Source organism: Musca autumnalis, unplaced genomic scaffold (assembly GCF_047663935.1).
Source record: "Musca autumnalis isolate F117 unplaced genomic scaffold, ASM4766393v1 scaffold_4, whole genome shotgun sequence".
NCBI lineage: Eukaryota > Metazoa > Arthropoda > Insecta > Diptera > Muscidae > Musca > Musca autumnalis.
This window is the reverse complement of record NW_027411977.1, coordinates 164,555,739-164,570,517: the sequence shown is the minus strand read 5'-3', so window position 1 is coordinate 164,570,517 and position 14,779 is coordinate 164,555,739. Positions and strand designations below refer to the sequence as shown.

At 34.4% G+C, this 14,779-nt stretch overlaps 1 protein-coding gene across 7 annotated transcripts in view; it reads left to right on the top strand.

Annotated features, from left to right (window-relative positions):
* The window catches only part of kug (FAT atypical cadherin kugelei), a 651,494-nt gene that overhangs the window by 469,317 nt on the left and 167,398 nt on the right, over window positions 1–14,779 (top strand). The window lies entirely within an intron of this gene.

Sequence of the window (14,779 nt, the reverse complement as noted above, 5' to 3'; positions counted from 1 at the left end):
TCTATCTTCGAACTTAAACTAAGTTTGGACAAAATATAGAAAGACCCAAATTTTTAACCAAATATGTTGATCCGTTCGAGAGTTATCGTGCGCTCCAACTACGACACATGGCATTATATGGGTTGTTTGCAGTTTTCGTGCTGATTTCTGAGCATATATGGACTTGCTCTTGAAAAAAATTATATCGTCGTAATGAGGGTAGTGAATACAAGCGGCTGCAACAAAAATCAAAGCGATTCGAGAGCAGGCCTTAAACTGCACTTAAGCAAAATTTTGTGTGGGAGGTACCCGAAAAAGTGAACCAATAGGGTCCATATTGGAACATCATCTATGTCTGGTAGAAATGTCACGATGTGCAAAGTATGGACTAATTCGGTTACTCCCTTCAAGAGTTATCGTGCGGAGCATTTTTCCGAACATTTTTGAACTTTTGTGGGGGAGGTACCTGAAGGAGTGGACCGATATGGCCCACCTTCGATCTTCAATCAAATCTGGACAAAATATTTCGACACCCAAAATTTGAATCGAATCGATTGATCCGTTCGAGAGTTATCGTGCGCACCAGCCAGACAGACAGACGGACGGACATTGCTAGATCGACTCAAAATTGCCTGAAACGGATATCGTACAAACATACTTGGGGTCTAAAACCATTATTTCGATGAGGCACATTTTTGGCCGTATCAAAGTGTAAATACCCTCTTTAGCCTAAAGGCTGAGGGTATAACTAGGAATCGTCAAAGACTTGAATATGGAATTGTAGGGGTGGTTTTGCAGTTGTGAAGAATGTATGACATTAATGCCCCACATGAATTCGTTAGATCTTTTAGATATGTTTATTTTGGAAGTCAAATTATGATTCGGGTTATTGGAACATACAAATGTGGGTGTGTGTATATGTTTTATTCTGTACAGTTGTGAGGAAAGTATTGAATTATGCTGCAACACTATGGTTTAAATTATGATTAAGAGATTTGAAGGGGGAATGTAGGGAAAGAATTTAATTTGCTTTAGGCTTTGTTTAAGCATTGTTCTGCGACTATTCGATTGAAGCAATGATCATTGTTGAAGCATTATTATGTATGACCATCAACTTTATGTTGTTATATGTTTACATTAAAACAAAAGAAGGAATCATTGATTTTTCATTCAGTATTACTCAATATCCATTTTGTTATTATTACGGATTATTGGACCTTTTTCAAAGATAAGAAATGTGCCTGAAATATCAAATAGAGGCAAAAGTGTGCTTCAACTTGACCTTGAAATAAAAGTTGAAAATATGCTTATGTTGCTTTTTATCACAACATCTAAATGTCACCCCATTTCTCCTCAATTTAATACACAAATTATGAAAAACAAAAATCTCACTTTTCATTAACATTTAAGATCTATAAATGAATACCTATATTGTAATAATTTTATTATTCAGAAACATACTTTCAAACTGTTACGAAATGGATTCTCAATGTATCCTTCCTGAAATCTTCTAGGAAAGCACATTAAGGGAGTCGAAGGATATCGAAACAAACAAATATTTGTTAGGAATAACGGATGAAATTCAGGCGAAATTCTATATAGTTCACCCTATCCCTAATTTGGTTCAACAGCTTTCTCTTAGGGTTCAACAGCTTCATATTATAACTCAACAGCTCCCTCATTTTCTTCAACAGATCCCTTTTCCTGTTGAATCGAAAAGGGATCTGTTGATCTGCTCAACTCTCTTCACTTTAAATCGAACCTATTCATACAAGGAACACATTTTGATAGTTCTCAAACATACCATTTGGTACAAATTTATGAAAGTTACAAAAATTACAAAGCGTACAGATATGATATTTTCAAGAATATTTATTTCAAGCAAATAAATATTAGTGTTGCTCACTCAAATTGAAAATTCGAAGGAAAAGAAACTTAAACAATGCCATCTAGGGGTTGAGCTATCGATACCTAAATTATTACGAAGATATTATAAATGCTGACTTGAAATAAAAAACAATGATATTCAGAAGACCGTAGATTGCATTTATTATGTAACCTCAATGTACACATTTGAATAATTAATGTATAATATCTGCCTCTCGTAGTTCTTCAATTATAGAAACCATCTCATTTGTGTGGTCATATTTTCCATTTTGATTTGATTCCACCAACAGCTTTAGTCGTTCAACAAGAACATTGGGATCGTTCCAATATACATATTGAGGGTTTTCGGGATTTACTCTCATTAGGCCTTTACCAGTATGAGTGCCATCGATTATCTTCTTTATTATATTGGTGTATTTATATCATTTGTTAGATTTTACTCGTTCATTATGGTTGTAGTTTACTTTATGTGCATTTGAGCCCAGTAAAATTTTCTTATATATCTCTAACTCTGATTCATCGTAATTTTTGGGTTTTTGATGAAATAGTAGTTCAAGTAAGCCTGGTTTCCTACGATAATTTTTTCATTATTTATTTCTAAAGGTTTATCTCCAAATTTCCATTCCCCATTAACATCTTTATGTGGACCGTATACAGTGCCCAGATTATTATCGATTTTCAATTGAAGAAGATTGTTTTCATAATCATAGTCATCATGATCAGAATAAAACGATTCTTCTCCATCCTCATCGTTGCTTGAGTCATCTTGGTTATTATCTTCTTCGTACTCTTCATCGCTTGCATTGATTTCCCTTTTTAATATCTTCTTTATGTTTCTTGATACTTGAAAACGGTGATTTCTCATATTCAGGCATATTTTTTGTTTTGTCATAATTTCATGATTAACAGTAGTAGATTACTAAAACTTACAGTCCCACAGATGTGTATTCTTTTCTATTGTTTATTATCCTAGAATAAAGATATATTTTTGTAGACAAACAATATTATTAATTTATTTAAATGTCAACATTTTTCAAGAAGAAACAAATGCAGAAGTAAACAAATAGTGGTTCTATAGACATCTATAATATACATATCAAAAGCTTTGGTGTCGTCTTCCGGCTAAACTATAAACCATGGATCGTTTTCATCCAATGCCCACACGTTTTGTGCTTCTGGTATATACGGATAATCTTCTTCTGCATTTCCAAATGGTTGATGTGTTTGGATTTCATTCTCCTTTTCTTGGGCATCAGTTTCCAATCGCCGAGACCTATTATACTTCACCTCGAATTCATTCGCAGCGTTTACGCAAGCAGCCTCGAACTCATCATCCATTTCAAATTCAATTTGTTGTGGTCTAATTTGCATTGCCTCGTATAGATCTAACATATTGCAGCAAGTCTTTTCGAACTCTGCATCATTCTCGAACTCAACTCCAATCTCTCCGTTGATATTATTGGCCATTATTAGGTTTCTTACTTTTCTTGAAGAAATGACTCACTCCTTTAAAGGAATTTTGAAAACTGAATATAGTTTCCGAGTCTAAGTCAACCTTTATAGAGTTTTAATGCTTATATTAAATACAAAAAGCATTTATAATAAAAGACATCAACAATTAGAGGAACTTATGATTATTTTGGTTCGTTCTTCTATCTTCGTAATAATTTAGGTATCGATAGCTCAACCCCTAGATGGCATTGTTTATGTTTCTTTTCCTTCGAATTTTTAGTGAGGAACACTAATATTTATTTGCTTGAAATAAGTATTCTTGAAAATATCGGTGCCACCGTGGTGCAATGGTATGCACGCCCGCCTTGCACGCAGAAGGTCGGGGGTTCGATTCCCCGGCCAGGCAAAATCAAACTTTTTTCAACGGTGGCAAAATACCCCTCAGTAATGTTGGCGACATTTTCTGAGTATTTCAGCCTTGAAAAACTTCTCCATAAGTGGTGTCTTAAGACACGCCGTTCGGACTCGGCGATAAACAGTAGGTCCCATATCATTGAGCTAAATATGAATCGGAGTGCACTCATTGATATGACAGAAGTCTCCCTTGTCCCGTATGGGATGTTGTGGAATAATGTTTGTTTTTTTGAAAATATCTTATCTGTACGCTTTGTAATTTTTGTAACTTTCATAAATTTGTACCAAATGGTATGTTTGAGAACTATCAAAATGTGTTCCTTGTGTGAATAGGTTCGATTTAAAGTGAAGAGGGTTGAGCAGATCAACAGATCCCTTTTCGATGTAACAGGAAAAGGGATCTGTTGAAGAAGATTAGGGAGCTGTTGAGTTATAATATGAAGCTGTTGAACCCTAAGAGAGAGCTGTTGAACCAAATTAGGGATAGGGTGAGCTATAATAAGAATTTGTTGAAGCGAAAAGCGAGCTGTAGCACGAAATAGTGACTGTGTATAGTGTTGGCATATTTTCGCTAAACACAGCGACAAAATTGTAGATAAGAAGATGGAAATTAGACATAAACCATTGCATTCTCTTCCCTCCAAAAAAATATGCAACAAAAATATTTGTTTGTTTCTTATTTACTAATAATCATTTAAATTCAATTATTATTGATATTTGTGATTTTCTCCATCCGTTTTAAAAGGTAAAGGATTCTGTTTCTGTCCGTTTTCAAACCATGTGTTATATAGAACTCCGCCTGAATTTCATCCGTTATTCTTAACAAATATTTGTCTGTTTCGATATCTTTCGACTCCCTTAATGTGATTTCCTAGAAGATTTCAGGAAGGATATATTGAGAATCCATATCGTAACAGTTTGAAAGTATGTTTCTGACTAATAAAATTATTACAATATAGGTATTCATTTATAGATCTTAAATGTTAATGAAGAGTGATATTTTTGTTTTTCATAATTTGTGTATTAAATTGCGGAGAAATGGGGTGACATTTAGATGTTGTGATAAAAAGCAACATAAGCATATTTTCAAATTTTATTTCAAGGTCAAGTTGAAGCACACTTTTGCCTCTATTTGATATTCCAGGCACATTTCTTATCTTTGAAAAAGGTCCAATAATCCATAATAATAACAAATTGGATATTGAGTAATACTGAATGAAAAATCAATGATTCCTTCTTTTGTTTTAATGTAAACATATAACAACATAAAGTTGATGGTCATACATAATAATGCCTCAACAATGATCATTTCTTCAATCGAATAGTCGCAGAACAATGCTTAAACAAAGCTTAAAGCAAATTAAATTCTTTCCCTGCATTCCCCCTTCAAATCTCTTAATCATAATTTAAACCATAGTGTTGCAGCATAATTCCATACTTTCCTCATAACTGTAAAGAATAAAACATATACACACACCCACATTTGTATGTTCCAATAACCCGAATCTTAATTTGACTTCCAAAATAAACATATCTAAAAGATCGAACGAATTCATGTGGAGCATTAATGTCATACATTCTTCACAACTGCAAAGATCCACTTATGTTCAAACCACCCCTACAATTCCATATTCAAGCCTTTGACGATTCCTAGTTTGACTTTTGAAATAAACAAATCGAAAAGAACATGAATTTCACAATATTGTGGAATTCATTAAGCATACATATGTTAAGCCAACTAAAAGTTCTTGTCGATTTCTTATTTGTAAAGATTTATTTTTTCGCTATTCCCCTTTCCCCCTTCACTCTCCTAAAATAAACCTATCTTCTCTTTTCCATACACAGATGTAAGGAAATCAACGTTATAATCTTAACATATTCCTTTTCAAGGTCAATGTGAAGACAAATATACATACATATAGGGTTTAAAGAATCAGACGTGATGTCGTCTTTAAAAATTCCAATAACCCAGATTCATAACATTTAATCAAAACAAATACGATATTGTATAATACTGAATGAAAGTTCAATGATTCCTCCTTTTGGTTTAATGCAAACATACACAGCATAAATTTAAAGGAAGCTGGACTGACGTACATACAAACGCTATGCCTCAACAATGGTCATCATATCCAAATCCATTCACGCAGAGAAAAAATATGATTCATGCCACCATATTTTGAAAGGAAAATATATATTATAGATATATGGTAACCTCTATTATATTCTAATAATACAATTTTTGAAATATTTTAAAATGTCGTGGTAGCAGTAGAAACATGTTGTGGTTGTCTGTAATAAGTAGTAATTTTCTTGGAATTATACTGTACCTTTGTGGTTAATTGCCCACTAAAAGATTTTTCAATGTATTTTAAATAAAAGTTTTATTTATTTAAGAACAATTTGGATATTATAGAATAAATAAGTATAATATTGAATACACTTATACTTTATAACATTAACAAACACTATGCAGTTTTCTCTGTTGTCTCTCCGTTTGTTTCATACTTATACCGAACACAACAACAACAGAAGTTTATGTTATACATATGTACATTCTTTTTCTTGTTATTTGCATACGATTTCTATTAACTATTAATAGACAAAATTAAATAATGCACAAAATTTGCACGAAACATTCGGAGATTCTTTTTATTTAAGAAGTGAAAGAAAATTAAACACAACTCAGGCACTTATATCTTTTTGTCACTTTTTGATTTTTCTTTCTACACATTTTTATATCTTCATTCACAAATAAATTGTAGTCATTAATACCGTCAACAAATACTCGAACTATTTCATTCCTTGTTTGGAATGATGTTTTTACTAATTTTATACCATTAATTTAAAAGAAAATGAAACAAAATTTACAACCTTCTTACTCAGCGACAGAACAACTAATGAGAGAACATTTGCTTTTGGCAGTGAACTGCTGTTGTTTTTGACACTTCATATGTAAAACTGAGAAAGTTAAGCTGATTGTAGTTCGATTGAACGTCAGATAATTATGAAAATATTACCATATATCGAGATTTTGTGATTTGTTGTTGTGTTATATGGTGAACAGAATCAAAATTGACAATATACATTATCGCCTTTAAAGTAATATGTGCGCCACAAAAATTATTTGGTGCCAGACAAAATAAAATGTTGCCCACCACCAGTTAAAAAAAATATTTTTTCTCTGCGTGTTGCAAAGATCAATTTGAAGCAACCAAAAATTCAATCCACCCAAATCCACAACAAATCGAGAAGAGAATCGAATTCATATTCAAACACAGCAGATAGCCCCAGGCACTTGTCGCCTTTTGCTTTCGATAAAGGCGACAATTACGTCTGCTGATTTAAAGGAAAGGAAAAAGAACCAAACGACATACACTGATCCAATGCAAAGCAAAGGAAACATACGGCATACACACAAACATATGTACATATAAACTCATTGCCTCAACAATGGTCACTGCTTCAATCGAAGGGCAACATTCATACAAACATATGGTTAATGCTCTAGCTAATCTTAAAGCATTCGAAGCTTGCTTTCCCCTTTCAACCTCTTACTCATAAGAAATTGCTACAACATAATGCCAATACATTCCTCATAACTGAAAAGAATCAAACATACACACGCACCCACATATGCTTTAATATCCCAAACCATCCCTTCAATCCAATATTCAAGTCTATGCCAATTCTTTACTTGACTTCTGAAATAAACAAATCGAAAAAATCCAAGTGAATTTATTTGTATCGTTTCGATTTATGCACTCAAAGAGATTCTTTTTGAGTACAGTTTCATTCATTTTTTATTTAAACCCAACTGATGATGACTGATTTATTTCACAACATTGGGAAATTAGATCAATGAACTGGTAAACGGACGGACAGACGTTGATTTTAATCTTGATTGAACATGCTTACGGACAGATGGACGGACAAACAGGACCACCCACTTTGATCATGGACACGATTGAGCATGCCCGCGGACAGACAAACAGGACCACCCACGTTGATTTTAAGCATGATTGAGCATGCTTATGGACAGATGGACGGACAAACGGAATTCCAAAAAGCTCTTACGGTCACACGGACGGAATTCCTAGAATTGCCTCATGGTAACACGTGTTAATTGTTTACATTACGGATGGACAGACGGAATTCCAAGAATTTCCCACACTCACACATACATACATATTTTCCTAGTGTATTACCCACGTGTTTGATTGTTTACATAAAGTATCAAATTACATAAAATTCCAGGAATTTTGTCGGCATTTTCCTTTGATCTATAACATATATTTATTAACTACTCATCAATTTGTTAGGAAATTTGAATTAATCTCAGAGGCAAAGTTGTAGCACATCTCAAAAGAACAAACATTGTGAACTCATAAAGTCCATCAAACTTCATCTTCTAGGTCATAATCGGCAAGATGTAATTACTTTTTACATTTTTTCTCGGGTTTTGGTCTACAGATATCAAACCGATCAAATTTGAAGCAAACAACTAATAACAAAAATGTACATTAGATCTCAATAAACATCTTTTTAGAACATACGAACTCTGTATAAACGGTTCTTAAAGGTCAAAATAGCAAAGTATATGGAATTTTTATACAACAATCAACTACAATAATGTAGCAAAGATATCAGTAAACAACTCTCTGGAACATACGAACTGTCAGTGAAAGGTTCTAAAAGGTCAGCATATGCGCAGAGAAGAGGTATTGTAGAAACAATCGTATACTAAGAGCAAAATAGTTTATTTTAAAAATTTGAAAATATATATTGTTGTTTCAACCATATATTTTGTGTCAGGAAACATAATGGCACAAAATATATTGTTGCACCAAAAATATATATTTTCAGATATGATTGCTCTTACAATATCTCTTCTCTGTGTGAACTAAACCGATTTCGGTCCACAGATACCGAACCGCCCAAAAATTGAGGATACACTCAACTACAAAAAATACCTAAGATTTCAATAAACCACTTTCTACAACATAAAAAGATTCTAGGAACCGTCCTTCAAGCTCAAAATTCGATTATTTTAGATCATTCATTCGAAATCATAGAAAAAAGTATAAAATCGAATATTTTCAAAAGTTTTTGGCAATTTTCACATTTAAGAACCGGTCCTAGACATTTCGTATGTTCCAGAAAGTTGTTTGCTGATATCTTTACTACATTTTTGTGGTCCATTGTTTTCTTGAATATTGAACGGTTTAGTATCTATGTTGAAGGAACCGAGAAAAGAGGATAAAAATCGCATTTGATTTGCTATTTTGACCATTAAGAACCGTTTCTACAGAGTTCGTATGTGCTACAAAATTGTTTACTAAGATCTAAGGTACACTGTTCTAGTTGGTTGTATCCTTCAATTTTGATCGGTTTGATATCTGTACACTAAAATCCGAGAAAAAATTAAAAGGGAAATTTGATGATTTTGATCTTGAAGGTGAGGTGGAATGGATTTTATGCTTTCACAATTATTATTCTTTAACACGAGAGCTACAACTTTTCTTCTACGAGTAAACCCAAATTCTTAGCGGTGTAGAAGATATGTGCCTGACAAAATGATCCCTTTTGACATCAAGGCCTCAGGTCTTTGGGGGCCCATAACCGCTAAAGTTGAAGTGAAAGAGAAAAACGCTGGGACACGTATCTTCTTATTTTTAGTCTTCTATCCCGCTGTGGTGTCAGAATATGGTTAATAATTTTTGTGTCGCACAGTGTAATGGGCAAATATAATTGAACTTTGAGCTTGAAGAACCATTCATAGAAAGTTCATATGTTCTAGAAAGTAGTTTACTGAGATCTTAGATACATTTTTGTAGTTGACTATTCTTAAATTTTGGACGGTTTTGGTATCTATGGACCAGAATCGGAGAAAAAAATATAAAAATTGAATATTTGCTAAAGTGTTTTGCTACACGCAGCGAAGAGATATTATTGTAGGAGCAATCATATTCTAAGAGCAAAATACTATATTTTAAAAATCTGAAAATATATATATTTGGTGCAACAATATATTTTGGGTCATTATGTTTCCTGGCACAAAATTTATGGTTGAAACAACAATATATATTTTCAAATTTTTAAAATACACTATTTTGCTCTTTGAATACGATTGTTTCTACAACATCTCTTCTCTGCGCATATGTTGACCTTTTAGAACCTTTCACTGACAGTTCGTATGTTCCAGAAAGTTGTTTACTGATATCTTTGCTACATTATTGTAGTTGATTGTTGTCTTGAATATTGAACGATTTAGTATTTGTGGATCAGAACCAGAGAAAACAGGATAAAAATCCCATATACTTTGCTATTTTGACCTTTAACAACCGTTTATACAGAGTTCGTATTTTCTAAAAAGATGTTTATTGAGATCTAAGGTACATTTTTGTTGTTAGTTGTTTGCTTCAAATTTGATCGGTTTGATATCTGTAGACCAAAACCCGAGACATGAACGTCAATTTCTTTCACCCTATATGGGCACAACAAATTACAAAGGAGTTCTAAAACAGACATTTCCAGTAGTGAGAAGTATTTTCGGATGTCCGGAGTGGTAATTTCATCACCATTTCATCAAGACTTAACATTTTGAGAAGAAAAGCGGATATCCTGAAGGGTCCGTCATATTCTACAGTGGTAAATATTCTCTAAAATGTATGGGAATGACTTATGCGTAAAATATACGACTCTAGTAGACAGTACGCTTCCAAAAATAACTTGTTGAGGGAATAAGGCAACACTTGAAGGCATTACACATGATATTTATAAGAATCCTTGCCACAGCAGTTTATATGGGTGTATCCTTAATCAGGAGAGATGTACATATCTTGAATTCTATTGAAAGTACTTCGTTTTCAATATAGAGTATATATGCATCGATATTCTAATACAATCTTTCTGTATAGCCAAGTAGAACTTAAACACTTCATATCTTGTATAAATCGACAAAATTGAGGTTGAATAAAATTTGGTGGGGGCTTCTATTCAAGTGAGCGGCTCTGTATATCAAAGTATGTATGTATAACCGGCAGGCTAATTGTTAAAATAAAAACAAGTGAGCCAAGGCTATAGTCGGGTCGGGGCCGACTATGTGATACCCTACACCGCTACCCCTATTCCTAAGCTTTTGACTAATAAAGTTCAAAATATTAAAATTGGGATAGCTCAGCTCTAAATGTCTTCATTAACACAGGTCAATTTTTTTGAAACGCATTTAAGTGCATCGGCAGTACAACACAAATAAAAAATGGAAAAGTGGGATGTATGTCAACCATCAATAGGCTTCTTTCTCTGTTAGACCCCCATCAACCCCCAAAATTTCGTGAGGATCCGATCAAAATTTCGTAGTGTGATTGCACAAAAATGGAAAAAGGGATGCATTGCCGACTATTGCGATATCTCTGTTGTTTGACCGCCTATGACAACCTACTTCACATCGTTGTAAAGGCGATATTTTTTACTTTCCTTGCCAGGTTTTGCATTCGATATATCTCCTACAGAAGGGAGATATTAACTTTGAAATAAAACGTTGGTCTTTTTTCCAAATATTTTTTTCACATTCCGACCCCTGAATAATATCCGACCATTATCAAAAATCAAAAGGTTTTTTCCTCTGTGGGACCCCCAATAAAACAATAATGATGGGATTTTTACTTTCATTGTCAGACTTTGCTTTTGGAAGGTCCCGAACAAAAGCTGTGATATTCGTCATTATTTTTAAAATCGCAAAAATGAAAAATTGTTTTCTATTAGCGGCTATTGCGATATATTCGTTGTTTGATCACCTACGACAACCTACGTAACATCGTTGGAAAGGTGATATTTTCTACTTTTGACATACCCTTTTTAGAAGCGGAGATATTCGCTTTGAAATAAAACGTTGTCTTTTTCTCCAAACAAGTTTTTTGCCCATTACGACCCATAAATATTATCCGACCATCACCAAAATCAATAGGCTTCTTCATCTGTGTAACCCCCATTAACCCTCAAAATTTCGTGACGATCCGATCAAAATTGCGACCTGTAGCGTGATTTCCAAAAAAGTGGAAAAATGGGATGTATTTCCGACTATTGTGATATCTACGTTATTTGGTCACCTACGCCGACCTAGTTTACATCATTGTAAAGATGGGATCTTCTACTTTCATAGCTTTGCTTTGCTTTTGGAAAGTCCCCAACCAAAGATGTGATATTCGTCATTATAATTAAAATCGCAAACATGAAAATTAGGGTTTTATTTGCGACTATTGTGATATCTTCGTTGTTTGATCACCTACGAGAACCTACTTTACATCATTAGAAAGGTGATATTTTCTACTTTTATTGTCAGATTTTGCTTTTGGTATACCCCGTATAGAAGGTGAGATATTAGCTTTGGAAAAAAACGTTGTCTTTTTATCCACAAAAGTTTTTTGCCCATTTCGATCCCTAAATATTATCCGACCATCACCAAAATCAATAGGCTTCTTTCCCTCCGGGACCCCCATCAACTTCCAAAATTTCGTGACGATCCGATCAAAATTGCGACCTGCAGCGTGATTACAAGGTTTAGATGGACAGACGGACAGACGGACGGACACACATAGCCAGATCGACTCAGCTCGTCGAGACATTCATTTTGGTATATATAAGTATGGGTCTACGACCATTATTTCGATGCGTTACAAACTTTTTGGCCAAAACCAACTTATAATACCCTCCCCACATAGTGGTGTAGGGTATAATAAAATTCAGATGAAAGTGATCGATAGTGGCAAAATTTATATACTTTAATTAAAAATACAATGTAAATTGATATAAAACACAAGAAAAATATATTTTGTGCTTGGAAACCTGTTTCGTTTTGTGGATATTAATAAGAGGTATGAAAAAGACCCGGTCTATAAAGCACGAGCTCCACCAGCTTACCAACACCGATATAGTAAAACATATCGAGCTGCAATTATTGGACTGGTTGGGCCATGTTAACAGGATGGATAAAGATGACACCGGCATATGAATACGAGCCATTTGACGTTATGCGACCCGAGGGAAGAACAAAACTCCAATGGAAAGGCCAAATTGAATGTGATACCACAAAACATGGCATCCAAAATTAAAGAAGTAAAGTAGAAGATCGGTGCTTTGGGAAATATATTCTTAGCTCGGCTCATGGAACAACATGATCTGCTTCGTTTTGCGGATATAAAAATAAGTATGAAAGAGACCCGGTCTATAAACCACGAGCTCCACCAGCCGACCAACACCGATATATTAAAACATATCGAGCTGCAATTATTGGATTGGCTGGGCCAAATCAACAGGATGGATAAAGATGCCACCGGTATATAAATACGAGCCATTTGACGTTACGCCACCCGAGGGAAGAACAAAATTTCAATGGAAAGATCAAGTTCAATATGATATCACAAAACATGGCATCCAAAGTTAGAGAAGCAAAGTAGAAGATCGGTAAAATAATTATAAAAGAGACCATAACATGGTAACTATTACAGGATAAGTTTTTTCTTTTGAAATAACATAACAGAATTCAAATTTATACTAGATTTCCCGAATGATGAGCTTGGTTCAGAGATTGACACATAATTTATCGAATATTGGAAAAACGGACCCCCCAAGTTGAAAGAAATATCTTGCAGCCGTCGGAAGAGATAAATATGATATTGCAGATTAATATAATATATAATTTTGAAAATTACATACAAAATAAAGAAAATCATCCGGCGATACAAATCATCTGTGCATTGTATTCATATTAATTTAACAAATTACATAATTGTATTGCAAATTTTATTTCTGATTGTCGAAAATCCGGATCCAAAGCATTGGTGCAAGAAGCCATGACAATGAACTGATGCAAGAAGCCATGACAATAAACTGGTGCAAGAAGCCATGACAATGAACTGATGCAAGAAGCCATGACAATGAACTGATGCAAGAAGCCATGACAATGAACTGGTGCAAGAAGCCATGACAATGAACTGGTGCAACATGCTATGACAATGAACTTGTGCAAAATGCCATGACAATGAACTGGTGCAAGATGCTATGATGATGAACTGGTGTAAGATGCTATGACAATGAACTGGTGCAAAATGCTATGACAATGAATTGGTGAAAGTGTGTGTCACTCCCTTGTTAATGTCATTGGTGATTCACCTAAATTTTCACCTATGACATGTCACTTGCACCCATGATTCAACTCATGATTTGTCATCGAACATTTTGCTGGGTACATACCCATGTTGCACCAGTTCATTGTCATGCAATAATTGCAGCTCGATATGTTTTAATATATCGGTGTTGGTCGGCTAGTGGAGCTGGTGGTTTATAGACCGGGTCTCTTTCATACTTCTTTTTATATCCACAAAACGAAGCAGATCATATTGTTCCATGAGCTGAGCTAAGAATATATTTCCCAACGCACCGATCTTCTACTTTACTTCTATAATTTTAGATGCCATGTTTTGTGGTATCACATTCAATTTGGCCTTTCTATTGGAGTTTTGTTCTTCCCTCGGGTCGCATAACGTCAAATGGCTCGTATTATTATACAGGTGGCATCTTTATCCATCCTGTTGATATGGCCCAGCCAATCCAATAATTGCAGCTCGATATGTTTTAATATATCGGTGTTGGTCGGCTGGTGGAGCTCGTGGTTTATAGACCTGGTCTCTTTCATACTTCATTTTATATCCACAAAACGAAGCAGATCATATTGTTCCATGAGCCGAGCTAATAATATATTTCCCAACGCACCGATCTTCTACTTTACTTCTCTAATTTTAGATGCCATGTTTTGTGGTATCACATTCAATTTGGCCTTTGGTTTTGTTCTTCTCTCGGGTCGCATAACGTCAAATGGCTCGTATTCATATGCCGGTGGCATCTTTATCCATCCTGTTAACATGGCCCAACCAATCCAATAATTGCAGCTCGATATGTTTTACTATATCGGTGTTGGTAAGCTGGTGGAGCTCGTGGTTTATAGACCGGGTCTTTTTCATACTTCTTTTTAGTATCCACAAAACGA